This window comes from Dermacentor albipictus, chromosome 2 (assembly GCF_038994185.2).
Source record: "Dermacentor albipictus isolate Rhodes 1998 colony chromosome 2, USDA_Dalb.pri_finalv2, whole genome shotgun sequence".
In the NCBI taxonomy this organism is placed as follows: domain Eukaryota; kingdom Metazoa; phylum Arthropoda; class Arachnida; order Ixodida; family Ixodidae; genus Dermacentor; species Dermacentor albipictus.
The window spans coordinates 59,028,488-59,044,505 of NC_091822.1; the positions used below are offsets into that span (position 1 = coordinate 59,028,488).

At 45.2% G+C, this 16,018-nt stretch overlaps 1 protein-coding gene across 3 annotated transcripts in view; it reads right to left on the minus strand.

Annotated features, from left to right (window-relative positions):
• Positions 1–16,018, minus strand: part of LOC139055421 (monocarboxylate transporter 13-like) — a 218,094-nt gene that overhangs the window by 151,950 nt on the left and 50,126 nt on the right. For all 3 annotated transcript variants that reach the window (XM_070532882.1, XM_070532881.1, XM_070532880.1), the window contains 3 exons: positions 13,911–13,984; positions 13,411–13,500; positions 6,228–6,327 (listed from right to left, as the gene is read on the minus strand). The gene's annotated coding sequence lies outside the window, so the exon portion shown is untranslated. The remainder of the gene's footprint in view (positions 1–6,227; positions 6,328–13,410; positions 13,501–13,910; positions 13,985–16,018) is intronic.

Sequence of the window (16,018 nt, forward strand, 5' to 3'; positions counted from 1 at the left end):
TTGCTGTAGCGTTAAGGTTGGTAAAGGACAGTTGCCCCAGGAGTAATAATGTGCGATTGGAGGAATACAGAACACCGTTTCTTTGTCATTTAATGTATCATTTATTTTATTTTATTTACATATTACTGCCTGCCACCTTTTGGAAGCCAAATCAGGAAGGAGTCACAAAACATTGAAGCAAAACAAAAGAAAGAAGGAAACGACTGACAATGAGCGTGCATAAAAAATACTAATACATAATAATAATAATATATTAATAATCATCTTTATTTCTCTCTTTCCACAGAATACAGAATTATACACAACTAACTATGTATTAACTCATAAACAAATGAAAATATATAGTACACGAAATGCTGATACAAAACGAGAAATAGTAATGATGGTACTGACAATGCGCGTGAAAAGAAATACAAGAAAAAAATGATCACAGAGACTGAAAGTTTCCACTTACTGCATCACCAGTGTAACAGTTACGGCTAACTAAAAAAAAAACTGCCATCGACAGCCATCGCACAAAAGCTACCTCAGTGCTTTTGACCTTGCGCAACCTGTAAAACATGCACTGAGGTATGCTTGCACATGTAGTATTAAACAAAGGTGGTAGCTAACCTACACAAATGAATTTTGATCATACGTCACCCGAAAAGGGCCTCCACAGCCATGTAGATCATTGTCAAGAAAAATCATGTCATCATAATTAGTATTCAAACAATTGAGACATGCGTACTAATTTTTTTCAACTTGCATTCAAGCTACTTGGCATCCCGGTAAGACATAAAAGACGTTGCCTTGACTTACTGTGTGGGGATTGAGGCGGCTAGACTCTGCAGTGGTGTGTAAGTCATATAGTGGTGATTGTGCCTGCAAAGTATTGAACAACTGCAGAACAGCACGACAGCCGCAGAAATTTCTTACATTTTTTTCAGCTTAAAAAATTTTTTAAAGCTCACATGCTGTTCACGGCTCCCGTCAGGTAGCCCTGCTTTCTGCCAGAGAAGCAGGGTCATACGCATAAATGTCTCATTTACACACTGCCTTCAATGTCACTGATTACGTACAAAGACTTTGGCCAAACATCCAATGCAGAACATGCAAAACCAACTCTGGAACTGAGCCACAGAACACAAAGAAAAAAAAAGCAAGGAATGTGGCTTGTGGATGATAGTTGTGGGAGAGGTAGAGGTTGTCTATGTTGGCAGCGAACCTCGCCTCCTGGCTATGTGGTGGCAAGACTTTTCCCTTTCTGCTACCTTTTCTAATAATAATAAAACAATTAGAAAAATGCTTGTGCTGCTAGAACGCCCCAACAGGCTTTACAACTTGCAGCATATAACCGAAATTTTCAATGGGGTCTGGTTGAAGGTTCATTACATTTCTTTTTATTTACAGGCATGTACACGCATCTCTACATGCATGTACAAACTCTACATGCACAGGTGGTGAACTCAAAAAGGTTCATTGCTGCAAGACAGGCTGAATGAGTAAACACAGATGAAAGCGATAAACATCTGTCTTGCAACAACACACCTTTAGTTGCAAGTCAGTGCTTCTTTATCGTAGATGTGTTACTAAAACATGTTCACACATCTCTACAGCAGCAATGTCCAGCCAACCAGGCCCACAGATATCAACTTTATGAAATTCTTGAATACCGCACAAAAACATGGATACAACACAGTGTAAGATGAACAAAAAAGAAGAGCTGAGGGGCTTTGACATGACAACAACAGACAAGGAAACGTATATAAAGCATAAAGGAAAATAACTGTCATTTTATTTGTAATGTCAACATCACAAGGAGAAGGGAAATGAAAGTAGACAAAATATAACTTGCCACTGGTGGGAGCTAAAACCAATTGAGCTGGAGGCTATTCCACCATCAATTTCATAGAATGTTTATGTGTACTAGATTAGGCTCTTGGAGTGTTCTTGCACGAGTAGCACTGCCTAACACTACCAGGGTGAGATCTAGTACATGCACATACAGGCCCAAGAAAGTTTGCAGAGGGATAGCCATTGCTGCAGCTCTACTGGTAAAGCAATGCAAGCATAATTCAAAGGTTGTGGGTTCGTCTCCCATTAGTGGGAAGCTACCTTTTCATATACTTTCATTTTCCTCCTTATTTTTCCATTTCGATATAAAGTAATTAAATTCATCAATGATTTCCTTTTGTTTCATTGTCTCTTGGCTTTATCATACAAAAAGTATACATTAAAAACATTAATCTTTGAATTATTCTCCTACTTGCATCAATTTAATTTTCAAATCGAGATGCGTATCCTCACTGGCCTCTCTAATGTGTTTGAGCAGAAAGACGGCAAAAGTTCGAGGTCGTCCTGTGGTTTGCATCTTTTCATTGCACTTGAAACATTGCCTAATTCCTCCAATATTCACTGACTCTAATCTCTCTTTTTCCTTTTCCTCCCCCTTGACTTTGCTTCAGAAGCAATGCCTCCTAACGTATCCAGCCTACGACTGCCTGCTGAAGCCAGCGATGCTCCTGACTACGGACTGCTGTGGTGTGCCTCAGAATCCTCAGGAACCAGAACTTCTTGAAACATCGGTGATTCAAGAGATTCCAAAATGTCCTGAGACTCCACAGACTCATGCGACGCCGAAGACAGAGTCGATGCTGGCGCTTGTGACTCTTCACTTCACGGTGATGGCGCTTCAAGTGTTGCCAGATCGGAAAACTGGCACATTTTTTGCTAAGATGTCTGCAGCACTTCCCTCCTCACTTGATGGGGGCACTGGTGGAAGGCTGGCGGACATCCTGCATGTGAGCGTAATAAGGTTTGCACATACTGTCAATGTGTAAATAATGTGCCAGTCTGGATGCAAAAATATATGAAGGCTCAAATCCGTCCACATTTGTTTTAGTGTGTGATTTTATTAGAGTACACTGAAGCTCTGAATCAGTTTTGTAGGGACAAAAGTGGCTTGCCTACACAACCAGAATGAACAGTTTCTGTATGCGTGTAAGTGTAGCTTTTGTATCTTTTTCTGTTTTTGCTTGTGATGCATTTAAGCAGTTCTTACGAGATCTGCATGCCTAAAGCCTAGTGATTACTTCTACTCAAAACAGTGCATGATATTTGGAATGTTTCAGTTTTGAAATAATTAGCAGGAAGCATTCCACTACATTTACTCAGTAAAACCACTTAATAAATTTCATGTTGAAAGACCTATGCTTGCACTTTCTAAACATAGAGTAGTAGTACTGTTAGGTCTTGCTTTAGCATAAGGCTCTCTCCTGTTCTAGTTTTTCTACTTGAAACGTTCTTGGCTTGTAACTTTGCTTTCCTTTCACTTGTTTGTAAACTTCATCTCATTCTAAACTGTTTTTCTTAACTGAATGTACGTCTAAACAGTGTGAAGCTGTGTACGTAGTAGTCAGTGCATTTGTTGTTTGTATTTAGGAAGTTACGTCTAATAATGTTTGTCTTCTTGCCATCTGCCTTGTAAAGGGTGCTTTGGCCCAGCAAAGCTGACCTTAGCGAGCAAACCCTTCCAGAAGGTTTTTTACAGCCAAGCTTTTTTTGCCTCTTCTCTGGACTTTCCTACCGCTGCTCCTACTGTCTTGCCAAATAGCTCGCCTCATACTCATATTAATGTAGACATTGAACCATTGTCATCCCAGCTGACTACTGGCTACTGTGTTGCACGAGTGACCAGTACTGGACGTAATGCAAATACCAAATAAAATAATGTAACTAGATCGTAGTTTTGGCATGTAAAATTTCAATAATCATTTTTTGCACAGTGCGAATGTGTTAAACTGGATCACCTAGTCCTTCCTCGGAAATTTTGCTAAGCAGGAACAGTGTTCTCCACAAACATTGTGAAAGCTTCGCTTAAACCAATAACCACAGCACCTGAGATCTGCAGAATAACCACAGGCTGATAATAAACAAGGACACTGCTGAGCAGACACAAAAATAATTGTGCCATAGTACTGACAACATTGTCAGCTGTGTAATTGATATTTATTCCTACAGCATGATGACACTGAATGAATCCCTAAGCAAGCTAGGTAATACTTGAGGGTCTGTGATGATGCACCGATTTGCACACTGCTGGCAGGCAACAAAATGCAAAATTAAAACTGTGCATTGAAGCGCCTAAGGTACACGTGAATATAGCAACATTCAATACTCAGTTAAATACTGGCCATTGACTTGCACGCTGCCTTCTAGGATCAGTGCACAGAATAAAAAAAACTACTTGCATGTTTTGTGTTTTCTTTTTGTGTGTGTATCATGCAAGCCCTTTTCTTTTTATTCATCCTGCTAATTTGTATGTAATATTCTCTGTACTTCTGTCTTATGCTTTATTGTTAGGTTTTTAAGTGCTATTTTACTTGTTATTTTGTACGTGTTTTTCTGCTTTCTCTGCTCCCCACTGCAAAGCCAAACTGGCTTTGTGGGTACCTAAATAAATAAATATACAAAGCTATTCTTGTACTGCTTGTATGTCCCCTTACCGGATCACATTTAACGAAATATGCGATAATCGGAGCGGCGACGCAGCACAAATATTTTATCGCCAATTAGACAAAGCTGAATACAATGCATACTGTGCGTCGACTTGCTTGTGTAAGCACTATTTTGAGTCGATTCTCATAAGTGCGGTGCATTGCCAGCTATAATACAAACATACGGCATCGCCGGTTAACGTGGTAAAGGGAAAGCACTAAAATCCCGTGTTTCATTTTTAACACGCCGGCTAAGATGGAAATTTCAAGATCACTTACGGTCTACACTCCATTGTGTAGCGCAGAAACATCATCTGGTCGAAAAACAGCCAGATGACGTCGTTGTGAACGTCGACAGCTGGCACGGCGCGGCTCTTTCCTTTCTGACAACGTCTTCCCAGGCGCCGAAATTTATTCCCCAGGGACTTCCATCACTTCTGCAGCGCTGTGATAACGTCATCTGCACAGATGAAACGCGTTTTCGACATCTGCGAGTCTGCTGATGAGAGAGGCAGCTTATACCAGTGCCACACAGCTAGGCTTTCGATGGCGATCGAGCGCGATCAAATTTCTCGATCACGATCGGTTCTACGCATATTGCGCGGTACAGGCAATCGTGATCATCAAATCCGACCCCGATCGGGCTCGATCGCGATTGAAACTGCTCCGCTATGACGCCCGTATAAAATTCCGAGCACTCACCTGTTTGGCAGCGTTGGGCATGACGATCCACGACCACCTCGTCAAGTGCCTGTTCTAGTGGCGCTTGTGTTTCGCCTGCTACCAAAGCGCAGGTCGAGCCTCAATGCAGGCGATCAGCGCTTCGTTGTTGATCGCCTCCATAGCCTTGGTGATCTATCGACACGAAACCAGCGGCGACTCCCGGCGTCTCCACACGATTCTGAAACTTCAACAACCTTTCCGAACCGCCGGAAGTCTGTACATGCGGCCCACGTGACGTCGGTGCACAAGCTGCCACTTCCGTCGCGTACGCTCAAAATACGCTCAAGATGACGCCCAAGATCAAGACCTCCTTGACGCGCGCGTTTCCTGCGCGTCTGCCCTCTCTAGACGCGTAGGACAGGCGCGTACGGCCTCGCAGACGCGTGACGCGCAGCCAGGCGCGCACGATTCACCGCGTGTGGTTGGGCCTTTAAACTTCATGGCTCAACAGCACCTTGCCCAGTCACAGACCTTACTTGAATTAATTTCTTTCACACTCGGAAAAACACATTTATGTAGCATATATAGAGAATGGGAAAGCTGTATCAGGAGGTTTGCATGTTCCTCTACAATTTTCTCATTCACCTTTGTCATCTAATTTTAATACCGAGGAAAATGATCGTTAAGACTAATTATGGAATTAGGCAGAATGCAAGAAATCTGAGCACCTCCATACGACGGATAGCAATATTGCCTTGGTTCTATCCAGCTACGTGACATTTTTATATTTTCAGTTTTGGCTAAAGTTACGTGGGACATCCTGTGTAGGTTCTGTTCCATGGAACAGGTGTAAGACCAATTACTATAAATGAAGCCATTAAGCTATTCATTGGATGTTAAACATACAAGTTAAAAAATAAACTTTGGGTAACTGTGGTATAAAGTTTGTAAACAGGGATAAGGTGCCTCAGAAAGGCTGACCAGCCTTTCTGAGGTAGCTTATCCCTGTTTACAAACGTTATACCACAGTGTGCTATTTCATCTGTCAGCCCCTTTCTTCATATTAAACTTTAGGTAAAAGCATACCAACGCCTCGGTTGCTGCAAAGGGCAACTTCTGGACGGCGTCTGACGTACAGCTATGAAGCTCCTTCATCCTTGCAGATGGCAATGAAACGGCTGCAGTCCTGAAAGAGAGGAGAAAAATTAGACTTTTTGATGATCACATAGGGCACGCAACAGCTGCATGCAACTTTCCACTGAGTTACTTCCGCTGCTACACTTATATTTGTATGTTGTTCAGCTTATATTATCGGTTAGCTACGCTTGCCAAAATTTTATATCTGAACAGGCTTTGTTCTTAAAAAAACTAAAGCATTCACCCAACTCATGCACCGATGCACTTAAGCCATGAAATGTTTACTGGTGAACTAAAAGGAATGGTTTCTAACACAAATTATTACTGCGACAAGGGTGCATAATTGAAGAGTCCCATTGAATACAAAGGTAGTATCTCTTTTTACAATATGCAATGGCAGACTTAAAGCACATTTTTCTCACAGATTTGGATTGATCAGAAAGTATTTTTTTGCTTTTAGCCAGCAGCGCAAATGGTGGTATTAATAATCGTGCAAGGTACAATGATGCTCTGAAGTGTGATATTGACCCGTGTACTTCTTTATCTTTACCGGACGTTTCTGGAATGTTACCGATGGCTCTATCAGCTGTCTTTTGTCATGGAACCTTGTGAAATCTCGTTGCACATATGTGCGACGCCAATGGGATAGAACTTCCTGCAAAACATGCGAGCACCAGCGATTCCTCTGGAACCTTCAATGTCTGATAAATAAAAGTCCGTGCTTGACCCGCTGGTCAGTTTGGACCATCGCCGACCTTATTTGCCGCTATTGCTGTGCTTTGAGTCTAACTTGCTATTGTGGGCACAAGTTGGCCCAATAGAAAGTTACTTTCGTCATTCACATTTTTACCGCTGTATTATTCACTATAATTACTACATGAGATCTGTTAGAAGTGCTCGTGCGTTCATGTACCGAATGCTCCCGCAAAGCTGTGATCCAAGCCCGAACCACGAAGACAACACCGATATCTCTAAGAACCAGCGAGCTGGCCGGAGGCTGAAATGGCTGCCCCCGGAACACGAATGTCTGCCTGAGACGACCAGGAAGATCGTTCCCTAGTCAACGACCACAACGGCAGCCCCAGCGTCCCCCAACGTGTTTCAGCAACCGAGGGAGTCACCTACCTTCCGTGCAGCTTCTTCGGAGGATCTGGAAACCTGGCTGGAGACTTTTGAAAGGATCTCGGTATTGAACAACTTGACCTCTGCTGATAAGCTGCGCCGCATGTACTTTTCGTTGGAAGATGCCACGAGGACAAGGTTCAAGAACGTGGAGTCCACCCTTACAACGTCGTACTTCTTCCGCAGTAACTTCGTGGGTAACTTACAAGCGTTGTCCGGGTAGAAAGGGACGATCTTTTATAGGAATGCCGAGTGCAGCTACCGAACGAGAACGTTGCCATCTTTACAAAAGAAATGAGCCATCTATTCCGTCACGCCAACCCTGTAATGTTCGAGGAGAAGAATGTTCGCCTACTGATGCGTGCTATGAAACAAGAACTTTTCGCAGGAATGATACGAAACCCACCGAAGATCGTCGAAGAGTTTCCTCGCGAGGCCACCAGCATCGGGAAAACTCGAAAAATGCCGAACTGGCTATTCGGCCACCGCACAACCCCAGCAAACTATGCTGAAGTTCAATCATTGCGCACCGACGACCTACGCCAGACCATCCTAGCAGTCGTATGAGAGAACTTTAAGATGTTGCCAAGATCCCAGCCTCAGGTTGTCTATATCGCTGACATAATAAGAGGAGAAATCCAGCGCCCACTGGCCCTTCCCGAAGGCCGCCTGGAATGGCCACAAGCCCAGTCTAAAGCCATGACCTACGCCGCCGTCACCCTCCGTCAAAGTAACCCTCCACACCCGCGCAAGAGTGCTGTATGAACGCAGTTCCGCCATCCGCTGCCACCGCTTCCAGCTCACCCACCCGTCGTCCAGCGAAATTACCCATGCAGAAGCTGGTCACGCCTAACGCCCATGCCCATACCGGAAGATGGGTCTGCGAGGGTTCGCCGTTAACGCACCGCGATCATAGCTTGGCGAATGACCTTGCAATATCACCGACTGCCTCGCCACCACTCAGTGGAGCCGTCATAGTCAGCAGGCCGCTACCTGTCGCCGCAGCGCCGGCCATGCATTGGCCAAGCCCGGCGCTGGTACGTCAGCCCATATCCGGAAAACAAGACAGCAACCGATAGAGATGCATTTGCTGTCCGCTTAATTGACGAATATCCTCCGCCGATGACGAAGACACCAAAGAGACTATGTCGACGCCACAAGGACAATACGCTGCCATCCAGATGAAACCTGGAAGGAAAGAATGCATCGACCAAAGACCTGATGACGTGATGTACCAGTCACCGCCGTCATAGAACCAGGGGACCTACTACTTCCTCATCGGCGGATTGTTCGCCGCCAAGTTGAAGAAAATCAAGACTGCATGGAACGGCCCACAAATTCGGACATCTGGGGGGCACCTCATCCCGCATCTGCACGGCAAGAATTACAGTTCATGACGGGATCTACTCTGCGACGTTCGTGGTCAGTGTTCCCGAGACGTAATTCTCGGCATGGACTTCCTGAACCAACATGGCGCAATCATCGATCTGAAGTCGTAGTTGATAACGCTGTCCACAGACCTAGCGATACCGACGGAGAGGCCCTCGAGTCAGTGTTCCTTGAGTGTACTTGACGATTAAGTCAGCATCCCGCCTCGCTCGAGCGTTGTCATTTGTGTCGGCAGCTATACATCTGCAGACATAGAAACTGTGCTCAGCAGCATCACGCTGCAGCGAGTTCGCTTCCGCGGCTGGTTTGAGGATCTGCAGTTTAGATCAGTGGTCTTCTTAGGATTGACAATTTTACGTCATGTGAGGGTGGTAGCTTTACTGGTGCCTGTTGCGTAGGCAACTAGGGTAGAGTTACGAAGTTGAAAAGAACCATCGACAACTTTTTCCTAGGCTGCGCGGGCGCACTGGCAGATCAAATTACAGCTGATCGCACATGATCACTCACGCGTGTTTGCCACGCGAACAGAAATTCAGTACCTAGGTACTCACAATTTTGTTTTCTGCTCGAAACTGCTCAAATCGCTATATGCTGAGGCATCATAATTGGCGAGAAACAAAAGAGAAAAAAATAATAATGACGCATGTAAGTACATACGTCAATATTAATAATAAACCTCGAAATAACGAAGTTTTAGTTGCAACGAAAAACTTCGTCAAATCACGAATTTTGTTAACTCGAGGTATGAAAGTTTCACCCTTTCCCCAGGACTGCATTTTACCCGGTAGCAACTTGAAGTATTCTCTCAGCGCATGACACACTTATACGATTTACAACTTCCTCTAATGTGCTATAAATGTTAAAAACAGGGATAAGGTGCCTCAGAAAGGCTGAACCCAACTAAACCTGTCAATAGGGCTGGACCTGTCAATAGGACCTTGCTTCGTCAAAGGCGAAGATAGGTTCTCCTCTCGAGGCGTTGGCCAGCTTTTCTGAGGTGCCTTACCACTGTTTATAACCTTCATACCACAGTGTGCTATGCCATCTGTCAGCCCCTTTCTTGGTTTTGACCTTCATGGACTGTTATTGTTTCTTCTAGTTGTTGTGTATGACCACGCTGGAGTCTGTGTAATCAGATTGTATGCGCGACAGGCATTGTGTAGTACTTTCTGGAAGGTATGTGGGCACAAGCAATTACCCTAGAACTGTCGACGAGTCATATGCAAAAGCCGACTCGCTTGAGCCTCAGACCAGATTTGGACGATCCCCGACTGTGTTCGCCGCTATCGTTGCGGTCCGAATGCCACTTGCTTTTGCGGGCAGAAGTTCGTCAAATAGAAAGTTTGTTTTGTCATTTACAGTTTTGTTACTGTGTTCTTGTCCGTCACTACAACGTGACAATATTCATTCTGAAATAGACAACCACTCGGAAAGCGCAATTTCTTCTGTTAGATAAATGTTGCTAATTCACGGCGTAAATGAAACCAAGAGTTCAGCTTTAATAATTTTCGTGCACAAGCCGCAACACCTATGTTTGGAGTCGCGAACACTGTCAATCTAGAGATGCTCACAAGGAGCTGCGCGAATTTTTTCAATTAGGAATGGTAGAAATCTTACTGCTTTTCCTTCTTTCTCTCTTTTTTTGTTTCCTTGTTTGTTTACTTGTTATCTAATTTTTTCGCGGGCTCATCATGGTCGAGGAGCAACAACTGTGGCGTTTTCACACATAAAAACAAACGGTGGGCCTACCTCATCTTGCTCTTTTTGTCTCTGTTTAGCCTTGATGAAGAAAGGCCAGTTGTGCGAAATGTTTCCTTCGTATTCGTGATAAAGGACCTGGATGCTGTAAAATGACACCGTTCTTCGTAGTATTGCCTCAAACGGCGGCGACGGGCGTTAGCCACCGTGCGAGGTGAGTGTGTGGATGACTTATCAGCATGTCGTAGGCATTCGAAATATTCTCTTCTTTATCTTCGCACGATATACCTATATCTGCTCTTCGTATCTTCGCACTGAATCCGACTATTGGGCGCATGAACATCTGGTGGCGCCATCTTCCTGGAAGGGGGCTACTGGCATGGTATGAAGGAAAAAATTAAATTATGCGGTTTTACGTGCCAAAACCACTTTCTGATTATGAGGCACGCCGTAGTGGAGGACTCCGGAAATTTCGACCACCTGGGGTTCTTTAACGTGCACCTAAATATAAGTACACGGGTGTTTTCGCATTTCGCCCCCATCGAAATGCGGCCGCCGTGACCGGGAGTCGATCCCGTAACCTCGCGCTCAGCAGCCTAACACCATAGCCACTGAGCAACCACGGCGGGTGTGGTATGAAGGACAACGCGGCGTAATTTCACTGCTGGCCGCACAGACCAACTGAAACTCGGGCGCCCTCGTGGACGGTTGTGAAAGTACCTTGAATACAAGGAAGTTTGATTACTTCCAAATGAATATAGCCTTCGGCAAAATGCAAACGTAGTCCAATTTACACGCTCCATTTCTTCACAAAAAGCAATGGACGGCCACCGTGACACGTCGTCGCAATGGAGTCTGCTTATCCCTTTTTAACGTGAAAGAAGCAATCGGATATGCAGTCGAACCTCGATATAACGAAGTTGTACTTCCAGCGAAAAACTTCGTTAAATCGCGAACTTCGTTAACTCGAGGTTTGAAAGTTTCAGCATTAAAAACTCCTTCACAAATTCTTAGACCTTTCCTGGTGGATAGTATTGTGTTTGTAAGCGCTTTCTTCAAGAATTTGCAATAAGTTGCAAGAAGGTCGGGCTATCATAGCGCAGTTATGAGCGCCAGCGAATGTGGTGCAGATCGCGCCGGGAGCAATCCATCTACGAGACTCACGATGTCCGAGACTTTCATCGCGCGGTGCATTAAATCTTGGACGCCATGGCTGACCGTGCTTAGTGGCCGCAGCTGGTGCCCGCAAATTAAAAACGAAATTGTAAAAGATGCGGATTTACGTCCTGAGCAAGAAAGAAAAACAGAAAAGATATTGCTTCGCCAGGAAAGCGGAGCATTGGTGACAATAGCAAAGAGACAACTCTACAAGTTAAGGTTTGTAGTTTTATCGGTGTCACGCGTGCTCAGGCAAACATTAACAGATCTCACTCGATGACCACGAACTCGCAGTCACAACGTGGGCAAGCGTTTTACACCGTGTCTTGGAAACTTGAGATTATGCGACCACCAACACTATACGCGTGGGAAGAACAACATGCGCGTGAAGGCACCACCCATTTAGACTCGACACTTGCCGCGGAGAGACCGTACGCGTGAGAGGGGGAGACGCGCTAGCACGGTGGCTGCGCCCACTTGACGCCTGATGCAACTTCATGCCGACGGCTGCACAAGTTTTTTCAGTGGTGGCATTCGCCCTCGATACTTTGCTTCTCCTTACATTAGGTGTCAGCTTAATAGTTCGGTTCTCTATTACTATCTGCATATGTGTGTCTGCGTGTATAGTGACAGCACTTTCTTTTTTTGTCAATTATATGCGCATATTTGTTATAGTGTAGAAATGAATGTTTGACTTGTCGCTCACATTCAACTACAACCACTCAAGGTCCATGCCTCGTTGTCGTCGTTGTGGGTGGGGGTAGCGGCGCACGACATTGTCCACGTACGCAATTATTCACTAATGCTTTAATAATAAAAAAAATCTGAGTTTTACGTGCCGAACCACAATTCGACTATGACGCATGCAACAGCGGTGGACTCGGGAATTGTTCTGACCAGCTGTGGATCTTCAACGTGTTCCCAATACACCGGACACGGTCATTTCTGAATTTTGTCAACGTTGAAAGGCGGCTGCCATGGCCGGGATCCCATCCCTTCACCTCGTGCTTAGCAGCGCAACAGCGTCGCCGCCTAAAGGCCGAATAACCGGGACGCGTAAATGTCCGCCCGCCACAGCCGCCATCAGCCTGGGAGAGAACGACGAAGTAGTGCGCATTCTGCACGAGTGTTAACAATTAGTTTTTTTTTTTGTAATATGCTACTTCTAGAATAATTGTTTCTCTAACGCTACCTTCTGCCTTAATTGGAACGTACCATAGTGTTACGATGCTTGACGGGCGGAGGCAACGCCCCTCCCATAGTGAACGAGACAGTCGTAACAGCCGAAGAACGCCGGGTTTTTTCACGCTCGGAAATATCAAGAAAAGGCAAGGGGAGAGGGAGGGTGTGACAGGAAGAGTGCGCATATGCGCACTGAAGGAAATGGCTTGCTGGTCATGTTCATGGGCTACCGCACATAGATGGCGATCATCTCAGTATCTTACTAATTGGATAGCTCAGATACCGGTTATTACTTTCGCGGCGTTATGTGTGTGTACTAAGCGAGAGCTTTCTAATGTGGCCATTTTGAATACTAATCTGTATTCCTATATCACATACGCCACTGAACATTTTGTCACTCTTGTTCAGATGGGAGGTGACTTGATGGTGCCTACATCACGAAAATGTCTGCCAGGGTGATCTGAATAAGAAGGCCGAACTCGTACAGCAGGACATCAAAAACCAACGCTTTTGGGCCGTTTGAGATTATAACTGTGCTTGAATAGCAACGTCGTCACAAAAAAATATCTAAGAAAACACGCACAATTTCATGACCTGTTTATTCCTCCAAGGCATCCCTGCAGCCATTGTTTCTTGCTGTTTCTAAGGACCATTACGGAGTTGTGGAACGAACCTGCAAAAGTCGAGGCAAATGGTGAATGAATGTGAACTAAAATACTGCAGCGTTTAGCCAGAATTAATTTCGTAAGAAGGCAGTCTTTCTACTACATACTCCAGAAGTCAAGCTGCCAAAGGGGCAGTTTTCTTAGTTCAGCTTACAGCGCTGCCGTTCTTCATTTATTTTACGTTTGTCCATTAACAGATGCTTCCCCGATAACATCAATATTATCGTAATTAAATGAATCGCTAAGAATATCATGCGAATTGGAAAAGCTATGTTCTTTAGACGTCTTCACGATTATCCTTCATATTTGTTGTAATTGCAACAGGAGCAGCTCTCTACCACAAAAATTGCTTGAAGGGATTTCCCATTTCCAGGCATTTTACATTCTTTTAGTTTCCAGCACTCATATCTTTTCTTACCCTGCGAGTTTCATGAGGTCATTTATAAGCAGCTTGACAGATCTGATGCTGGTCAGGTGTCTATTCACACACTCCTGCAAGATAGAAAGAGCACGATTCACTCACAAGGCTGACGATCTGCTGGACATCTGGAGAACATCTAGACACCTGGACAACTGGACAAGAGCCACGTCGGGGTCTCCGACTTGGCTCTTCGAGAAATAAGCAAAAAATATGTTTTGAAATCGTCTTCTGGAGAAACATCAGGTGGATTTTCCAGCGAACGTTATATCAATAAAATAGACTTTAACAACGCCAAGCGTTTACAAAAAGACAAGGACACCTTTCACTGGCCAGATCATGGGTCGCAGACGCCAGCCACTAGGACTGCGAAGAAAATGAAACAATCTGCCCAACATGCATTAAGGGACGCTTGTCTGCATGTTAAGTCATTTGCATATTTAGCAGCTATCTGCCAACTATCTTTGTGATCCTTCCACGCCGTTGACGCCGCGCGTTGCCCACTCTAAGCCAAAGCTTAGGATGTTTGTGCTTCCGCGTTCGCGTGGGCATCTTTTCTCGCCATAAGCGTTCTTGAGCGTAATAGAATATCCAAAAAGATGCTTTCCATTTAGGCGGCCTCCTCTCGCCAGGCTGTGTTCTGGCGCTACCCGTTGTGGCGGCGCAATTGCCTTTTGCATGCGGCCTAAATGTTAAAAAATAACAGAATTCAAAAATAAATCAAATTAGGCCGTTTTACGTGCCAAAACCACCCTCTCCTTATGAGGCAAGTCGTAGTGGGGAACTCCGAATGAATTTTGACCAACTGGGTCTCGTTAACGGGCACCTCAATCTAAGTACACGGGTGTTTTTGCATTTCGCCCCCAACGAAATGCGGCCGCTGTGGCCAGGGTTTGATCCCGCGACCTCGTGCTTAGCGGCGCTACACCAAGATCACTAAGCAACCATTGTGCATAAGAATTAATTCCAATATTTTCAGTGAAATATCCTAATCAACTCCGTGTATGGGCTGAGAGAATTGGATGTCTTCTGGACTGGGGCCTCAGTTTCTTTGGGACTAATAAATATTATTTCAATCTCTTTTTTTCGTAAGTCCTGCTCAATAACTTGGAAAAGGCATGGTGCGAAAAAGGATCGCGCAGAGCTGGAGAATCTACCTGGCAGAGACAGAGGGGTGGTTCCGGCCGTTCTTTCAGAAAAAGTTTGAGTTGACCGTAAGTCATGGCCTAATTTAATGTGGACACAGAATGAACAGGGGCTGCGGGAGGTCTTCTCAGGTCTCTTCATGACCCACACCCAGGGATCGCCGCGATGAAAAACCTTGCGCGAACCATTTTTTTGCTGCCCAGGGCGGGATGCCTAAATCGAGAGTATGGTAGGCGAAAGTGAGACATGTGCACAATCCATTACAATGCATCCTATGCCGACACCACCACCGTTGCCAGAAACAGGACGGAAATGGTCTCGGGTGCACATTGACTGCGCAGGCGCCATCGGGGGACACATGCTGCTGCTGATCACGCGTGCCGAGACCAAGTGGCTAGAGACCATACAGATGCGGGGTACGATGTCGAACTCGGGATAGAACCTGGCAAATATAAGCCTTAACGCTTCCACGGAGTCCACCTTGGAAGCGTTAAGGCTTATATTTGCCAGGTTCGGATTGCCCCATACACTTGTTTCAGATAATGGGCCTCAATTTGTATAAGCAGGGTATAAGTTCGTAAAAATGAACGGGATCGACCATGTGATGACGGGGCCTTACCACCCGCAGTGAAATCGCGTGGGCGAAGGTGCTATCGCGCGATCAAGGAAGGCCTTCAAAAATCTCAATGGAACAGCCTCGTTAACCGTCTCAAACGGTTTTTATTCCGCTTGTGACGGACACCTATCAAGGCTGGGAAGTCCCCACCCGAACTGCTGTTGGGTTATAAGCTGCGGACCAGGCTGGACTGTTCTATCCCGAGTGCATGCAGTGAACCACACTTTGATGCGCGCTCGTTTACCCTATCGTTCTTTACAGGACAGCCAGTGGGGTACAGAATTTTCCACCGCTGGCCGAGATGGTTGCCAGGAGTTGTCATTAGCACCCAAGGCGCTCGAAAGTT